At 41.7% G+C, this 17,840-nt stretch overlaps 1 long non-coding RNA gene across 1 annotated transcript; it reads left to right on the plus strand.

The window, feature by feature from the left end:
• Nucleotides 1-3,172: 3,172 nt before the first annotated feature.
• LOC115424757 (uncharacterized) lies at nt 3,173-17,722 on the plus strand. The gene is made up of 3 exons (XR_003936131.1): nt 3,173-3,186; nt 3,732-3,734; nt 17,637-17,722. It is a non-coding gene; the product is annotated as an uncharacterized LOC115424757 (long non-coding RNA).
• Nucleotides 17,723-17,840: the final 118 nt, after the last annotated feature.

Below are 17,840 nucleotides of genomic sequence, written 5' to 3' on the forward strand. Positions count from 1 at the left end.
AAACGGAGGGTTGGGGCTGGATCCGGATCAACAGAAACACTGGGACACAACAGGAGAACCAGGTGTGATGACAAACTAACAAGGTTGGTCTGGTTCTTACTCTAGCCCAGTTCCACTCTGCCAGTCAGACCCGGCCTGTTAACACACACAAACACACACTGTAACACGGTGACAGACCTTTCTGCATTGATTCTGATCAGACAGACCTGACTTCAGCGGATCTGTATCCAGACACCACACTCACTAACAAGTTCGCTGTGGCCCGGTTCCTCTCCACCGGTTCCCAGTCACACCCGGCCCGTTAACATCCCCCTCCGGACCCCCCCTCCGGACCCCCCCCCCCCCCCCCCCCCCCCCCCACACACACACACACACACACACACACAGACACACTCCCCAACTAGCTGTAACACGGTGACACATCGTTCTGCACACTCCAATGAGACGAACCGGAGTTCGGATCCACACACAGGACCGGGAGTGAGTCGCAATAAACCGTCATGTTCAGTCCTGTGTAAAAGTCTAGGGTCCACGTCCATGTCAATACAAAACAAAATGAGGGCCATTCTGTTTCTCCCTAATCTGTGTGCTACACCACTAAGCTTTGTCAAGTCATCAAGTAGTCTAATGTGGATGTGATGTGAAAAAGTCATACAGTAGCATTATTATAAAGTTATTTCAAAGAAATATTTAAAGGCGCTATACAGACTTTCTGCATGATCTTGAAAAAGTCTAATTTTTATACATATGCCTGATCATAGTCCACAATTTAAAATGAGATTATTAGCACCCAAATAGGTTATTTCCAAATGCTATTTCCAGCTTCCCTGGTCGGGTCGGACAACACTGGACTGATTTATGGCAGATTAATGTCATGACAACGCCACACGGACTGGCAGAGGTTAGCAGTGAGAAGTAAGCTGACCGAGTGAGGAGTAAGATCTGTTCTTTTTCCTAAAGAAAGGGATTTCTTGGATTTATTTTGTTGTAATGGTGGACACTGGAACTGGAGCTGGACTGTCAGAAAGGGAAGGAAAGCTAAATGGGAGAGTGATAGAGCATGGGTAAAACACTGGTAAACCTCTGCTTTGAACCGATGGAGAGAACTAAGGGAGTTAAAAGGAATGAAAACAGACCTAGAGTTGGCCCTCTTTCTTCTAGACAAGTACAAAATGCTGTTCTTTATACATATGCATTGAACATGTACATGTATTTTACTATAGTGGCTGTTGGTAGCTCAGTCACTTAGTAAACGCTTCTGTGTTAGCTACAGGGCTAGCTCTTTAGCATTGTTTCAATCACAAACTAAGGGCTTTGTAAGGTGAGACTGAAAGGGTTATGTATGGAGTTTAATGTTCATGCCTGGATACTAAACTGCTGGGAACAAGACAGTTATGCAAGTAGAATACTGTGAATTCAGAAGTCTGAAGCAGCTAGTTAATGCAGAATGATGAAGATAATGAATGACTGAAGTCATTTATGAAAAGCTTGAATACTTTGTGGAAAAGCTAGCACAAATGTATATTATTGGGACACATCTTAGAACACCGTTCTGTGAGTAACACTCCAGAGCTCCAGAGTAAAAGAGACATGAAGCAGGAGTCGGATATCCAAAGTTAGGTTTCACTTTCATTTTCACATTAAACTATGCTACAAACAGACTTCATGAAGTTTGTTTGTTGTCTTGTTTCAAATGTCACTTTGCACCCTGCGAGTTGCTGTCTTGTAAAAAGAAATGTAGAGTTGTAAAGAGGATCCGCTCTTTAGTCAATAGCTTCAAATCAAATGCATTCCTTGGCTGGAGTTATGCCCTTGCAACAGTAGGCATAAGAGCTCATGGGAAACAGAGTCTTTGTCCCTTAAAAACCCCACCGATTCCGGTCGAAGGTGTCGTTGCAATCCACTTTAAATGAATCCTCTGTACAGGACCTTTAAGGTCACTATGAATGAATTCTTTTCGGTTATTTGGGATTTCAGTACATAACAAAATGAGTGCCATTATATTTCTTCCTAATCTGCGTGTTAACACCACTAAGTTTATACAAACTTTGCATAACTTAGGACCAACTTCTGCAAAAACTCTGCTCCCCATTTTATTATGGATGGATTCCCACAGGTCAACACGCTAGTTTACTTATAATGGGTGAAATTTCACATGTCTGTAGCAGCAAAACCATTGATTGAATTCATACCAAATTGGGTTTATAGATTGCCAGTGACCCAGAATGAACACAGTTACATTAAGGGAAAAGTAAGTCAATGTTCAAATTTTTATTGAATTTTTAAAATCTTTTTTCCCCCCTCCCATTTACTTATAATGGGTGACATTTCAAGCATCTATAAAAAACATCAATTTTGTTTCAATTTACTTCAAACTTGGCACATATATAGAGGCAATTGATATGCTGACATCACTACATTCATAGACATGGCATCAGCTGGATCGATGCCAAAATAAGCTACAATACATGAGAGGGGTGGGGTTTGTTGTGCCTGGCACCACTTGTTTTGATTTTTATTAGACACATTTTGTTACTTTCAAGTAGTGTAACAGCATTGCAGCCTTGGTTGAAGAGAAACCAGTATGTTAGCGTTTGCATTATAGGGCCAGTACGCAGTCAGAATTCAGATAATTTTTGTGGCATTAAATATATAATTTGGAATGTAAAAGGTTTGAATAGCCCTATTAAAAGATCAAAAATATTTTCACATTTAAAAGAAAAAGTGATGATATATTTCTATAGGAGATCCATTTACAAGATTGGGGTGTTGTTAGACTCTCATTTTCAAGGGTTGGACATGTGCTCCACTCAATATTCAATTCTAAATCCAGAGGTGTGGCGATCTTAGTTAATAAAAGAGTGCAATTTACAATTTCAAAGATAAAAGCTGACAAAAATGAGAGATACTGCAATGTGGGTATTATGTGCAATAACCCTGTTAATGTTAGTAAATGTGTATGCTCCCAATTGACAATCCAGGTTTCACAGACAAATTACTGAGTGACCTCCCTTTCCTGGATACTCATCTTTTAATATCAGCTGGTGATCTTGTGGTGGAAAAATTTACTTTTATATTTTATACTCTTTATATTTTATACTGTTAGTACATCTTCTTTTAATGCTGAGTCATTATTCATTATGTGTGATGTTTACCACTCTGTAACACCCCCAACCCAGGAACAGAGTTCTTGCCTTGAGTTAAAACCCAAACACCTAAATGTCTGAATGTGTAGATAGAGAATGGCGCCTGCACTCCAGATTGGATCCAAGCAAGGTTAGAGTGGAGAGGTCATCATGACCTCTTCACGGAGCAGAGAAGGAGTAGTATGGGGTGGTACGATGTACGTAAGGAATGACATCATAGTTTGAGGGGGTTGGATTTGGTTCTATATAATCTTTAGTTTTCTCTTGTTTAATCAGACTTCACTTACAGAGTTTCTCTGTGACTGACTTCTCAATAAATGCATTTATTTATTTTAACTCTAACTTTCTCTCCGCCTCTTTGTGTGTGGGTTATCAGTTGAACATTTCCATAACAAATTGGCGTTGTCGGCAGGATTCCATGTGTGCTGTCGAGCGGGGAACGGAGGTTGGTGGACTGATCATCCTACGGGCCAAAAAGCGGCTGTAGCCCCGTGGTAAAACGACACCGCAGACGGGGGACCGGCCCCGAGCCCCGCCCGTCTCACCACTGGAATCAGAACTGAGTTCAACGCCACACACGGTGAGAAAGTTACAGTTTGGGGTGTTGGGCCTTTTGCTCTCTGTGTTCCAAACTCACGTCACTGGGTACGTCACTGAAACAATAGTGGCGTGCGATTCGGGTTTATATATATATTAAAAAAAAGAGAGAATAAAATAAAATAAAAAAATAAAAAAATAATAAATAAAAAATAAGAATAAGTATATATATATATATATATATATATATATATATATATATATATATACATATATATAGACCTGAGTCGGGTTGCCATTGTATGCAAATACAATAGAGTACAGGCGTTTTTGTGAGATTTTTTCGCCTTCAACCAAAAAGAAAATCGTATAAGGTTGCTAGTGTATGCAAATGCAATAGAGTACAGGCGTTTTTGGGAGATTTTTTCGCCTGCCTTCAACCAAAAAGAAAAATCGTATAAGGTTGCTACTGTATGTAAATACAGTAGAGTAAAGTTTATAACAAACTTGAAAGCGTTTTAGGTGATTTTTTCGCTGACAACTGAAAAGAAAAATCAGGGTTTTTTAGTATTCTGTTCGCCAAGGAACAAAAACCACTTAGAAGACGTTCTAAGTGTAAAAATGGGAAACCGGCCGGGGCACAGTGACGGGGGTGTGGACAGAGAGGCCCCTATTCCAAAACCCATGGGTAAAAAGAAAATATGGGGAAATTGTGCTTGAATGTGCTGATTATTGGGTAAACATGGGTATTTTTCCTAAAACGCCAACTTTGGGTGTGCAAAAACTGAATGAGTTAAAGGGAGGCAAAGAGAGAGAAAAAAAACAAGGTCAGGGAATTTAAACAATAGGAAACTTGTAACAAATGTTTTGAGATGTGGTGAATGAAGCAAAAACAAACTGAGGCATGTGTAACCGTAGATGACACCATCTAGCTGTGTTTTTTTCCCTTTATGCCTAATTTGTTAGAATATTTAAACCACTTCTTTTCATTCATAACTTTATACTTCCCTTGTATTTTTGTGCGACGTCTGTGCTACGTCTGTAAGATCTGGTAAATTATGCTGCTGGTTATAAAAACAGATATAAAACAGATTATACAGATGAAACAGTTATATTTTCGATTGTCAAGGAGCTTGAGCTCCGCCACTTTACCATATACCATAGGCCCCCCCCCTTGTGTTTCTGTGCAGGCAGCGAAGTTGGTGTCCGGGTCTGGACGCCTGCCCACAAAGACGCCGCGAGAACCCGCCCCCCCCCCTCCCGGAACACTCAGCCGTAATTCCAGAACCGGCCAAACGTCAACGGGCCCCCAGCAGGCCCCCCAGGTCTGCTGACCCCCGGCCTTCTCCACCACCGGAGCCGGACTCCACACAACCCAACTCCACCCCCGCTGCTGCAGGCAGGGGGGAGGGCTGACTTCTGGCACAGCTGCACAAATGCCCACGGTGGAAGTCAGCGGACCAGCCGGTCCTGTTGTGGTGTTCAGGGCATGGACATTCACTGAAACATCTACCTGATCCATCCGAGGGACTTTCTGCAATGAACACAGACCCACCGGGTCCGAACTCAGGCGGCTTCTGGCTGCACAGATGACCCCTAGCCTCTGCCGGACGTTTTTTCCCACCTGAGGCTGTCTGTCTGCATGGACAAACCTGAAACAGGCCTGATGAGACAGTGGAAGATTCCAGACGCAGGGCAGGGGTCACTTTCATCAGACACTCCGGACTGGTCCGCCCGACCCCCCCCCCCACCGGGGAGCAGCGGGGGCGGGGACCGGAGAACACTCGAGGCCCACCTACACCCGGAAAGGGGTGGTCTGACATGTGGAGGGGTGGGCCACCTCTGTGGCCAACCAGGACATGGGAAAAGGGACTGCCCACAGAGAAGGCGGGGCGGAGACAGCCACGTGGAGGGAACGGGGCAGGGGATTGGCTCGCGGCCCTGGAGGGCGGGTCTCCAGACACGGATTCCACACCCACTACAGCTTCTGCTGCACTGCCCAAGGGAGGAGGAGGTGACACACACACACACACACACACACACACACACACACGCTCAGCTGTGTACTGACTCCTATCAGAAGCTCCCTGTGGTTGATCTTACTATAAGCAGGTTTAAGTTATTGTTTTTAGTAGATAGTGGAGCTACATACTCTGTGATCAGACATGTAGACTTAACACCTACACTAAAGTTGAGTGGAAAAACTATTATTTCTGTGTCGGCTGGTGGTAAACAGGACAGAGAGAGCTTTACTGTTCCGTTGACATGTGTTTCACAAGAATGTACTTTCTAACATTCTTTTTTTACTCGCACCCGTCTGTCCCATTAATTTGTGTGGGCGGGATTTGATGTGCAAATTGGGGGTAAAACTTGAATCGGGTCCAGAGGGGTTAACGATAACTCAACAAAACACAGTCGCAGGCACAGATCTCCACTCACATTGTGTGTACGCACACACAGTGGTTAGGTATGCTGCTGGGTTACCAGATTCTGTATACCACTGGAAAGTCTGTTCCCCCCAAATTACAGAAAAATGGGTCGAGCTAAGTGACAGCAGACTTCAGCCTGGCGCTTATGTCTCACCCCCAAATGATTTATAGTGTGCTTCTCATTTCAGTCCTGGAGGCCCTGACCCCACATATGAGGAAAAGTTTTTTCACACAGTCTGATAAGCTCACAACTGGTTACATGTTTTGGGATTCATATTTTTTTGGGCATTGTCTGTGTCACTGACTGATAATCAACATTCTTTTTACAGGCTTGGTGCTGCACCACGCATGTTGCTCTTTCCAAACCATGCCATGCAGATTGGAAAGACGTGGGCCCGTTTGTGGAAAAGGCCTTGCAGGTGTCAGATTTGTGTCCCACCTCTGACCCGGCCATCATGTTCGCTCCCCGACTGGGGGTATACAGACAGAGCATGATATCAGTGTTTCACTGTCAGAAAACTGTACAGTTGTTAAATGATGAAGCGCTGACCTGTATGTCTACATCTCCCACAGGCCTCTCACCCGTCTCCGTGCCACCCAAACTGGCTGATATCCCACCTGGTGTCTGGGCTACTGGTCCACATGATGTGGGTCTCGTCCGGAACTGCCCACTGGTCATCATTACCCCGCGATCTGATTACAGGCCATGTCAAAAACAGTCCGAGTTCTAAGCTTATTTGAATGTGGGAATTATAGTTCCATGTCCTGATTCACCGGTCAGGACCCCAATTTTTCCTGTGGAAAAAAGTGCGAACCCTCCTGACCCAGACACATGGAGGTTTATTCAAGACCTACAGGCGGTAAACAAAGCCGTGGTTCCACGCATACCCACGGTCCCAAATCCACACACGATTTTATCACAAATTCCGCCGTCTGCATCTCACTTTTCTGTCATTGACCTTTCGAACGCGTTCACATCTGTTCCCGTGCATGCAGGTAGCCAATATTGGTTCGCGTTTCAGTTCAGAAACAAAATGTACACATGGACGCGCATGTCTCAGGGGTATTGCGAGGCCCCAACCATTTACAATTCGATTTTGGCCGACTCGCTGTCCCACCTTGACCTCCCACCAGGTGTTGCTCCTTTACAGTATGTTGATGACCTTCTCCTTTGTTGTCCTTCTTCACAGGCTTGTGTCTTTTGTTTCACTTGAGGCAGCTGATGGACGACCTTGTCGGCCCAAACATTTCTTCCCCTGGTTTGCTAAGCTGACACATGGCGTAGATCATGTGTCTAAGGGAGGAATGTTAGATAAATGTTTTCCTGCAAAGCATGCAGACAGCTCTGCAGTGGCTAAGGCTTTGGTAACTGAAATTTTGTTTTGTTTTGTTGGGGGATCCCAAAGAGGATCTCATCAGACGATGGGTCCCACTTTGTGAACACAGCACTAACTGAGTTAGGGGAAATGCTAGGTTTTGACCTCAAAACACACTGTGCATACCATCCACAAAGGGGGGGCTATTGAAAGGGAAAATAGCACCCTAAAATCAAAACTGGCTAAATGTTGTGAGGAAACAGGTCTTAACTGGGTCAAGGCCCTACCTCTGGTTCTCATGCAAATGAGAATGAGACGTAGGAGTCGAAGTGGGCTGAGTCCTTTTGAGATTATGTTTGGGAGACCCCATATACAGGTCTCCAGGCCCCCAACCAACCGGGTTGACATCATTGTTGGAGCATGACATGTTGTCTTAGTGTAGGAAACTCTCCTCTGAATTCTCTCAAGTACAGGTACTGGTGAAATCAGCACTACCGGTTCCTGCAGAGGGGCTGCTCCATCCGCTGCAGCCAGGGGATTGGATCCTGGTTCGGGACTTCAGACGAAAGCACTGGAAACAGCGCAGGTGGCGAGGCCCTTTCCAGGTGCTCCTGACGACGCACACAGTGGTCAAGGTTGCTGAACTTGCCATGTGGATCCATGCGCTCCACTGTAAGCGGTTTCTGGGAGAACCGCCAACTGCTGCAGCCGAGGACGGGCCGGAGCATCGATCGACAGCGTAGACTGGACGACTGGACACCGGAGCTGGACACAGCTGTATCACGCACCTACACTCACAAGACTCACTGGTTGAAACCTAGCGGTGGTAACGACCCCAGTGACGTCTCATATACACTTATCCTTTGCCTGGTCACTGGCGAGTGACTGAAGACCCCCTGCCCCACACATACACTGATTCGACGACGATGGAGGTGATCAAAGGGTCAGCTGTCATCTGCATCACCCTCCTGTGCCTGTACATGTGGTACATGGACACATTCTATCAGGTATCTGATCCTTCACCACCGCATCACATTCCTGTTTGCACCCTGGTCTGTCGGAGGACAGCTAGGGTCAGAGGAGCTTCGGGGACGTCACGGACGTGACCTCCACCTCATTGATCACCACGACTAGCGATAACACATGGTGGCGAGTGACACGTGATCTGACACGACGTGTCACTAATCAGTCATGCTATGTGTGTAGTTTGATGCCACACAGCTCACATGAAGATACTCTGTTCGCTCCTTATCCTCTCTCGATCAATCACACACTATTGACAATGATAAAATGGACAGTGGCCGTCTGTCACGGCGTACCCCTGGCTGGGGTTGAGACCCAACGTGACCTTCCTTCAGAAATCCAAGAAATTTCTCTAGAGACACTAATATTACTATGGTACAGAAAAATGTTGGTTTTCGGCTCAGAGATCTGTCTAATCTTTTTTTCACTCCACAGTTTTGCTTCCATTCCCCAGTCACAGAACACACACGGTATAATTTGGGACACACATCTGGGTGTAACATTACTCTCAAGGTAGCATGCGAAAAAAGGGCTGATAAATTTACTTTTCTCCAGTTATAGTCCTTTACAATCTCACGGCATTACTAGGTACACCATCCCCACTGACACATTATGATGCTAAGACCTCATATTTTTATTTTATTTTATTTTATTTTATTTTTAATGTCATATAATGCCACCGTAGCTCTAACTCCTTCTGATTATGGGTATGGCTGTCCTACAGATATGGTGTGGACGTGTGGTCAACACTCTTATTTGTATTTCCCAGCATGATGGGCAGGTACATGTCACCTCTCTTATTTGGTTCCAGCTACCTCCAAATTGACCATCAGCCCAGTTATGTCACCGCCTCACACCCGTGTAAAACGGGATCAGATTTCAGGTGGCCATAAGTTTGTAATCAGTATTATTCCCATGTACGGCCCTGATTGTTTAGCTTGGTACATAGAAGAACTTTCTGTGGAGCTAGAGAATCTCACTGCGTCTGTTGAACAGGGGTTTAATGACCAGTGAGATGAAAGCTCTCCGCACTGTCGCATTACAGAATAGGGCACCTTTAGATCTCCTATTGGCCGAAAAGGGAGGTGTCTGTCATCTTAATGGCGACCAGTGTTGTACCTATGTACCTGATGTTTCCACAATCAGTTTGATCACCCTAGACGAGTCCTACATGAGGAAAACACTGCATACACTACAACAGGCTGGGATTTTTGGGGCTGGCTGCTGTCTGGGGGATGGAAGGCAATGTTGATGAAAATTATTGCTGTGATTTTTGGTGTGTTTGTATTACTCCTCGGATTATCCTGTTGCATCATTCCAATAATACGTTCAATGATTAGCAGTGTGATTGGTACTTTTAGTATGGTATAGCATGAAGTGATTGATGATGATGATGATGATTATGATTTTGATGACTTAGATGATCTTGATGATGATTTGATGGTGTATGAAGAAAGCAACGTGTAATTCTGTCAAATGAACAAAAATTGTGAAGCTGGAAATTACTGTTCTGACTGATGTCAAAAAGCAGATAGATCATGGGTGGATGTTTATAGTATTTTTTTTCATAGTATTTTGCTATTTGTCCTCCAATGTCAAACCTGATCTAAAAAGAAAAAAGACACAAAGTCTGGAAATTTGGCTACATATAATTTATCTGGAGAATATCTGGAGAAATATGGCTTAATTAGGTTGTCTTTGGGTTGATAATCATTTATAATCATTTATTGATACTCGTACGTAAATTTTATGTTTTTGCATGATTGATTCGGTTGAATAATCAAAAGGGAGGAAATGTGGTGGAAAAATTTACTTTTTATATTTTATACTCTTTATATTTTATACTGTTAGTACATCTTCTTTTAATGCTGAGTCATTATTCATTATGTGTGATGTTTACCACTCTGTAACACCCCCAACCCAGGAACAGAGTTCTTGCCTTGAGTTAAAACCCAAACACCTAAATGTCTGAATGTGTAGATAGAGAATGGCGCCTGCACTCCAGATTGGATCCAAGCAAGGTTAGAGTGGAGAGGTCATCATGACCTCTTCACGGAGCAGAGAAGGAGTAGTATGGGGTGGTACGATGTACGTAAGGAATGACATCATAGTTTGAGGGGGTTGGATTTGGTTCTATATAATCTTTAGTTTTCTCTTGTTTAATCAGACTTCACTTACAGAGTTTCTCTGTGACTGACTTCTCAATAAATGCATTTATTTATTTTAACTCTAACTTTCTCTCCGCCTCTTTGTGTGTGGGTTATCAGTTGAACATTTCCATAACAATCTCAATATTGACCCTGTCTTAGACTGGTCGAATCCCTAAAGTCTGACTAAGTTTTCTATGTCCAAATCTATTTCTGACTTTATGCATCAGAATAGATTTGCAGACCCTTGGTGGTTTTATAATCCCATCACCAAAGCATATTAATTTTTTTCTCAGGTACATGGATTGTTTTCGCATATTATTATTATTTTTATTTTTATTTCTTTTTTTTTTTTTTTTTTTTTGTGGATGGTTCTCTTATTCCCAAAGTAGCTGGGTGCTTCTATGAAACTGGTACCTAAAAATAAGACATGGGGGCTAAAATTTCAAACCAGATGTAAACCAATGTTATGAAGCAAGTTTGGAAGCACTTTGAGTCTATTTTAAAAATAAATATTTACTGAGAGAAAAGAGAAACTATTTTTCAGATAAAACACATCTTTATATCATTTTACATCATATTTAATACAAAAAACTGTCATGTCGGCTCCCAGACTGTGTCTGGATTTGTCTGTCATTTATGTTGTCTGTCATTTACGTTGTCTGTCATTTCCTGTTTTATTTTGTTAAGTTTCCCTCATGTGTCATGTCTGGTGTCTTTACTTCCCTTCCTTGATTGTTTCATCTGTGCTGATGACCTGACTCCACCCTGATGTGTTCCACCTGTGTCCAATAGTCTTCCCGCCCTCTTGTGTATTTAAAGCCTGTGTCTTCCCCCGTTTGTTTGCCAGTTTGTGTTCTACACTCGTGTGCTCACTTACCAGCGTTTTGGATCCTGTCAGTCTGTCTGCCTGTTGTGACCCGTTTCGTCTTTCGACCACCGATTCTGCCCGTTCCTGTTTTTGCCTGCTCGTCTATGACCTGGTTTGTTTACCCGACTCCGATTCTGCCTACTCCCTTTCAAGGTTATAATAGTTTTGGATTTTTAATTATAGTTTAGTTTTAATTAGTTTTGACTTTTTTTTCTCTTATTCAGTTAGTTTTAATTAGTTTTTAGAGCAGGTTTGTTAGTTTTTATTAGTTATCGTTTTTTTCTGAATGCTTAGTTTTAGTTTAGTTTAGTTTTAGTATTAGTTTTAGTTATTTCATATATTTTATCTTCCTCATCATCCTATTCAAAGAAATTAGTGAGGCACAGATATGGGTTACCCTGGACACTTTATTTGGGGGTCGGGTTAGGGCGGCTCATGGACTGAGCAGAGACACAATGTACCGTACAATGTATAAATTCCCTATAGCAGGTTGAGGGGGGGTGCAATCCATACACAACGTCACTTACGTGAAACAATGCGAAGATGTGCAAAGCATGAGAGGAGATGCACAAAGCAGCCAGCAGTTAAAGCAGATAGAAACATATATAACCAGCTAACCAGCAGTTAAAGCAGATAGAAACATATATAAACCAGCTAAACCGGCAGTTAAAGCAGATAGAAACATATATTAACCAGCAGTTAAAGCAGATAGAAACATATATAACCAGCTAACCAGCAGTTAAAGCAGATAGAAACATATATAACCAGCTAACCAGCAGTTAAAGCAGATAGAAACATATATAAACCAGCTAACCAGCAGTTAAAGCAGATAGAAACATATATAAACCAGCTAACCAGCAGTTAAAGCAGATAGAAACATATATAAACCAGCTAACCAGCAGTTAAACCAGACAGAAACATATATAAACCAGCTAACCAGCAGTTAAACCAGATAGAAACATATATAAACCAGCTAACCAGCAGTTAAAGCAGATAGGAACATATTATAAACCAGCTAACCAGCAGTTAAAGCAGATAGAAACACATATAAACCAGCTAACCAGCAGTTAAAGCAGATAGAAACATATATAAACCAGCTAACCAGCAGTTAAAGCAGATAGGAACATATATAAACCAGCTAACCAGCAGTTAAAGCAGACAGAAACATATATAAACCAGCTAACCAGCAGTTAAAGCAGATAGGAACATATATAAACCAGCTAACCAGCAGTTAAAGCAGATAGAAACATATATAAACCACTTATAAACATATATAACCCAGTTCCTCATCAGTAAACCACACCTTAGCAGATCTCTCATATCTTAATCATCTCCAGTTCCATTATTAGCCAACTTTGCTTCAGTTCAGTTCAGCTAGCTGTAGCTAGTAACATCAAACGTTTTTAACATTCTAACAGGTTCCATACCTCTGTAATTGGATTACTTTTCCTCCTCCTCTTTTCTCCTCTTCTAAACTGTGCAGTTCAGGGCTTGGAAGGCCTTTTCATGGTGATAAACTCTCCAGTTTTAACCTGGATGCTAGTCCTGTTTGTCCTTTAGCTCTGCTCTGTCTCTGTCACTCACGCGCGCACACGGTACGCCAAAAAAAAAAAAAACCCGACCCATGTGTCACTCCAGTAAACCCCAGACAGGACTGTGCTGCTGTGTCCCAGCTTTAGTCTGTATGTTCCAGGTAGAGTGGGGACCAGAAGACCACTGGAAACCACCAGTGAACAGACATGACAGACTGTGTAGTGTCGTATGGTGTCACCAGCTCAAACTGCTGGAGCCAAAGAAATGAATTTCATATCAATCCGACATTGACAAAGACGAAAACGAAGGGAATTGTATCCATAATATTTATACGCTTTAGTTAATTTTGTAAGTTCACAAAACAGTTTCAGTTAGTTATCGTTTTTTCTTTTAATTAGAGTTTTTATTAATTTCAGTTAACGAAAATGTTTTTTCAATTTTAGTTTTCGTCATTTCGTTCGTTTTCGTTAACGATAATAACCTTGCTCCCTTTGGTACCTCAGCCTCCACTGACCATGAGTTTTTGCCTGTCCCTCATGTACCGTTGCCTTATGATCTGCTCTCCCGTGTATGACCTGGTCTGTTTTTTGACCTCCCTTTGTTTGTTCCTAGTCGGGGTTCCGTTGGGTTTTTCCCGGCTCGGCCACGCTGGTCATCAGCTGTTTCAACTCACGGCCCAGATGTCAAGACCCGGACACAGCGTCATCACAGATTCACTAATTATTCTGTGTTGTGTCTTCTTTTTTGTTAGTGTTCAATAAACACCCTCGAACTCACGTCAGTCTTTCGGTCTTGCAATTGGGTTCAGCCTCTGTACTAGTCCCATTACAAAATCTGCATGTAACATGGTCAAAAGGACACACAAATTATGTGCTAGTATCTTTTTTAAATATCTCTTTATTCTCTCACAGGTGCATTTTGGGAATTGAACTAATTATGCAAGGCAGAGTTTTTCATAAAAATGACCACTGTTACAAAATCATTCGTGATTTATATGTGTTTAAATGGGCGGGTTCTGCATGTAACGCAAGTGGACACAATGGGTTGCATACAAAACCTGGAATGAGACTCCCAGTTAATTAAAAACCTGCATGTCTGGGTTAGAGAAAAACACTGGGATCGACACATTTAATACAGTGTCTTTTTTTTTTTATAGTGCTATATGAGACCGTTTCAAGCCATGTGGTCTAGCTAAAATGCACTGACACCTAGGTAGCTTTTTATGTCCCAATAATGGTCGTAATTTTGGCCCCAATATTATAAAAAAATTCATTAATTTTGGGATGGCTCATAGCAAGAGAATAATTTTTGGCATTTTTCTGAGGTCATCATTAGGTACATCCTGGGAGGAAATATGTCTAAATTTCTTTTTTATTAAAAAAAAAACAACAAAAGCTGGCAAATTGTCAGATACCAAAATGTACCCAGTTTCATAGAAGCGCCCAGGTTTATCTGAGTATCACTCAGTTATTTTGAACTATGTACCCCTTAATGTTGATGTTTTTGCATGACATTCTTTGTTTTAAACAAGACAGAGTTGAGTTCCGTTTCTTTTCTTTTCACTTTGCTTTTCCACACATACACACATACAGATGAAAAAGTCAATGAACAAACATTTGTAAAAATAACCACACCCCCAGCAGGTAAGTCATTCATGGAAAACAGCAGCGGGACTGTCAGAAAGGTGCTCTGGTTTTATGCACCTGGATAGCTGCAACACACTCCCAGCCGATGAGAGTGACTCCAGTTAATTCATCACTAAAAAAGTTCAAGAGGACAAACCAATTGTACTGGTCTTCTCAGAGTAGTCCTAAAAGGAAGCATAACAGCCCTTACCAAAAAAAAAAGTATGTTCAAGTGTACTTCAAGTATACTTTGTTTAAACTAAAAATAATAGAGTATGCTTTTAGTTTACTTTCTATGCACTTATCAGAGATATACTTAACAAAGTTAATGTAAAGTATACTTGGCTTGTACTAAAAATTATACTAAAAGTCTAAATATATTTTACCTATACTTTCACCTAAACTTAAACTTTTGATTAAGATATACTTAAGTATGTATTTATGCCTTAGGTTTAAGTATACTTGACTTCTACTTATGCTTATCCTTTTGAGAGAAGTTTATTATATTTTCACACATACTGGTTTCTTTGTGGTATACCGTAAGATATTTTATATCCTATCGTGTGGCAACAGGTCAGGTGCTGAAGAGTGAGCAGTGGTGTAAGTGAACCTGATTTGCATGTAAAGTGTTATGAACTCACACAGAGACAAACGTTTGTCTGATGTGTATGTGAAATCAAAAATGACAATTTTTGTTATACTGGCATAACATATGTTTGTTTAAAAAAAAAAAAAAAAAGTACAATTTAAGTACCCCCAAATTAATACTGATACCAACAGTACCCAAATTCTTTGTGGAACACATAATGTGAGGATGGTAACATTATGGGAGCCTGGGAACATTATGGTAAACATTTCCAGCAACTTAGTAAGTGTTTCACCGGTTAAACTGCGTCGCAGCAGATAGGACATCAGCATCAGTAACCTCTCTCCTTTTGAAAGTGGAGCACCAGGATACAAGTGGGGGGGGGGCTTAATATCAAATACCACATTAGCCCTGATTTTCTGATGCTACAAGATGTTCTAAGCCCTCCTGTGTAATTTTTTTTGAAATTTTGGTCCAAACCCCACCCCGAAAATTACTTTTTTAACTCTGAAAATCGCAACTTTCACAGCTTCTCCTGTCTTTTGTCCAGCGCAATGTATAAATATGTTCATGATGGGCCATTTAATGATCTTGTCAATGCCATATTGTATCGTAAAAGTACTTTGCACTATGAAAAGTCTAATGTAAAGGTCATGTTGTAGGTTAAAGGTCACCAAAATGCCTAGTTTTTTCAAAAATTCATACCATTCCGACATTTTATCAAATATGTCCTAAGTTCTCTTCCCTCTAGTTTCCTGGTGGGATCCCCCAAGGCCTTTGGCCCTTTCGAAGCGACATTACAGACTAAATATTGCAACATGTACATTCCATTTGAATTTGCCACCATTAGTGTGGCGGGAAACACTAGCACACATTTTGGTGGGAATCACTAACACTTCATTTATCCTTTCATTTTCTGAACCCGCTTTATCCTTATTAGGGTCACGGGGGTCGCTTGGAGCCTATCTCAGCTACTGATGGGCGAACGCGGGGTTCACCCTGTACATGTGACCAGTTCATCTCAAGACTGACATATAGAGACAAACAATCACTCTCACATTCACACGTATGGGCAATTTAAATTAACCAATCAGTGCATGGTGGAACCCACACAGACACGGGGAGAACATGCAAACTCCACACAGAAAGGTCCCACCGCCATCGACTGGTGTTGGAATCGAACCCAGGACCTTCTGTCTGTGAGACACCAGTGTTGTTCCTCGATTTCTCCGTCAATTTTATCCAAACATTCTTCTTTTAACAACAGCCGTTCCAAAAGCTCCTCGTGCAAATCAGAATCCGTTGCTTCTTTACTCAAGTTCATTATCCACTTTATTTAGTATTTTGTTTGTAGAAGCACGGACTGAAGCTCTTTTCTTTCTTAGACAGTCAGCCATTCTTATTTTCTGTCTTCATTCTTGACATACATCTAATAAAACTTTTCATCTTGTCATTTCTCCATTCCCAGGTTTCGGCACCAACTTTTGCATGACATTCTTTGTTTTAAAGAAGACAGAGTTGAGTTCCGTTTCTGTTCTTTTTACCTTTCTTTTCCACACATACAGATGAAAAAGTCAATGATCAAACATTTGTAGAATTAACCACGCCCCCAGCAGGTAAGTCATTCATGGAAAACAGCTGCGGGGCTGCCAGAAAGGTGCGCTGGTTTTATGCACCTGGATAGCTGCAACAGATGTCAAACTTATGAGCCAGCCTTCTTTTCCTCACCCTAGAGGTTTATCTCTTTGCTACTTTCAGATGAGACGTTTAATGGTTTCATTACTTCTACTGTTGATGAATATATAACCTTCAATAAAAATGATACTGTCTCATTTTCGTTTCTGTGGGTCTCCCTTAAAACATATTTGCACAGACAAATTATTTCATACTCTGCTCATACCAACAGAGACTACAAAACAAGACTTCAAGACCTGATATCAAAGTTCTGTGACATAGGCACATTCTACTCAACTACTAGTTTGCAAAAAAAGCGACTTGATTTTCAGACTGAATTTGATTAGCTTCCAATAACTGATGCTGAGTGCCTTCTGTTCCGCTCTTGTGCAACTTATATAAACATGGTGATTAGCCGAGTAGGCTTTTGGACCACCAACTAAAATGGCAGGCTACTTCTCGATTGAGCAATTTAGGGTTCAGTGTCTTGCCCAACGACACTTTGACATGTGAACAGTCGGAGGCAGGATTTGAACCGCCGACTGGTCATTGGATGACCAGCTCTACCAACTGAGCCACAGTCACGCCGGATTTGATTGTTTTATAGTTTGCCTCAAGCCAGCATTCACACAAATGATATTTCCTCTAGTTATTTTACTTTATCACAGGGCACAAAACAGGGATGTCCCTTGTCTCCCTTACTTGTTGCTCTAGCCCTTATCTGAAAGATAGGGACTATTTTGTGTCAGAACAGAACGATAAAACCTAGTGTGTGGAGTGATGGGTTTTAGTTTATAAAAATAGAATCCAGAGCAGCCACAGCGACTGCGGCTACATAACCTGAGTTTATATATTAATTTAAAATATGAAGAGAGAAAAATGAAGTGTGGAGTTTCCCGAGGCTCCGTTCTGGGACTTATTTTATTTAATACGTACTTGCTTCCACTGGCTCA

The sequence above is a fragment of the Sphaeramia orbicularis genome, chromosome 8 (assembly GCF_902148855.1).
Source record: "Sphaeramia orbicularis chromosome 8, fSphaOr1.1, whole genome shotgun sequence".
Classification (NCBI taxonomy): Eukaryota; Metazoa; Chordata; class Actinopteri; order Kurtiformes; family Apogonidae; genus Sphaeramia; species Sphaeramia orbicularis.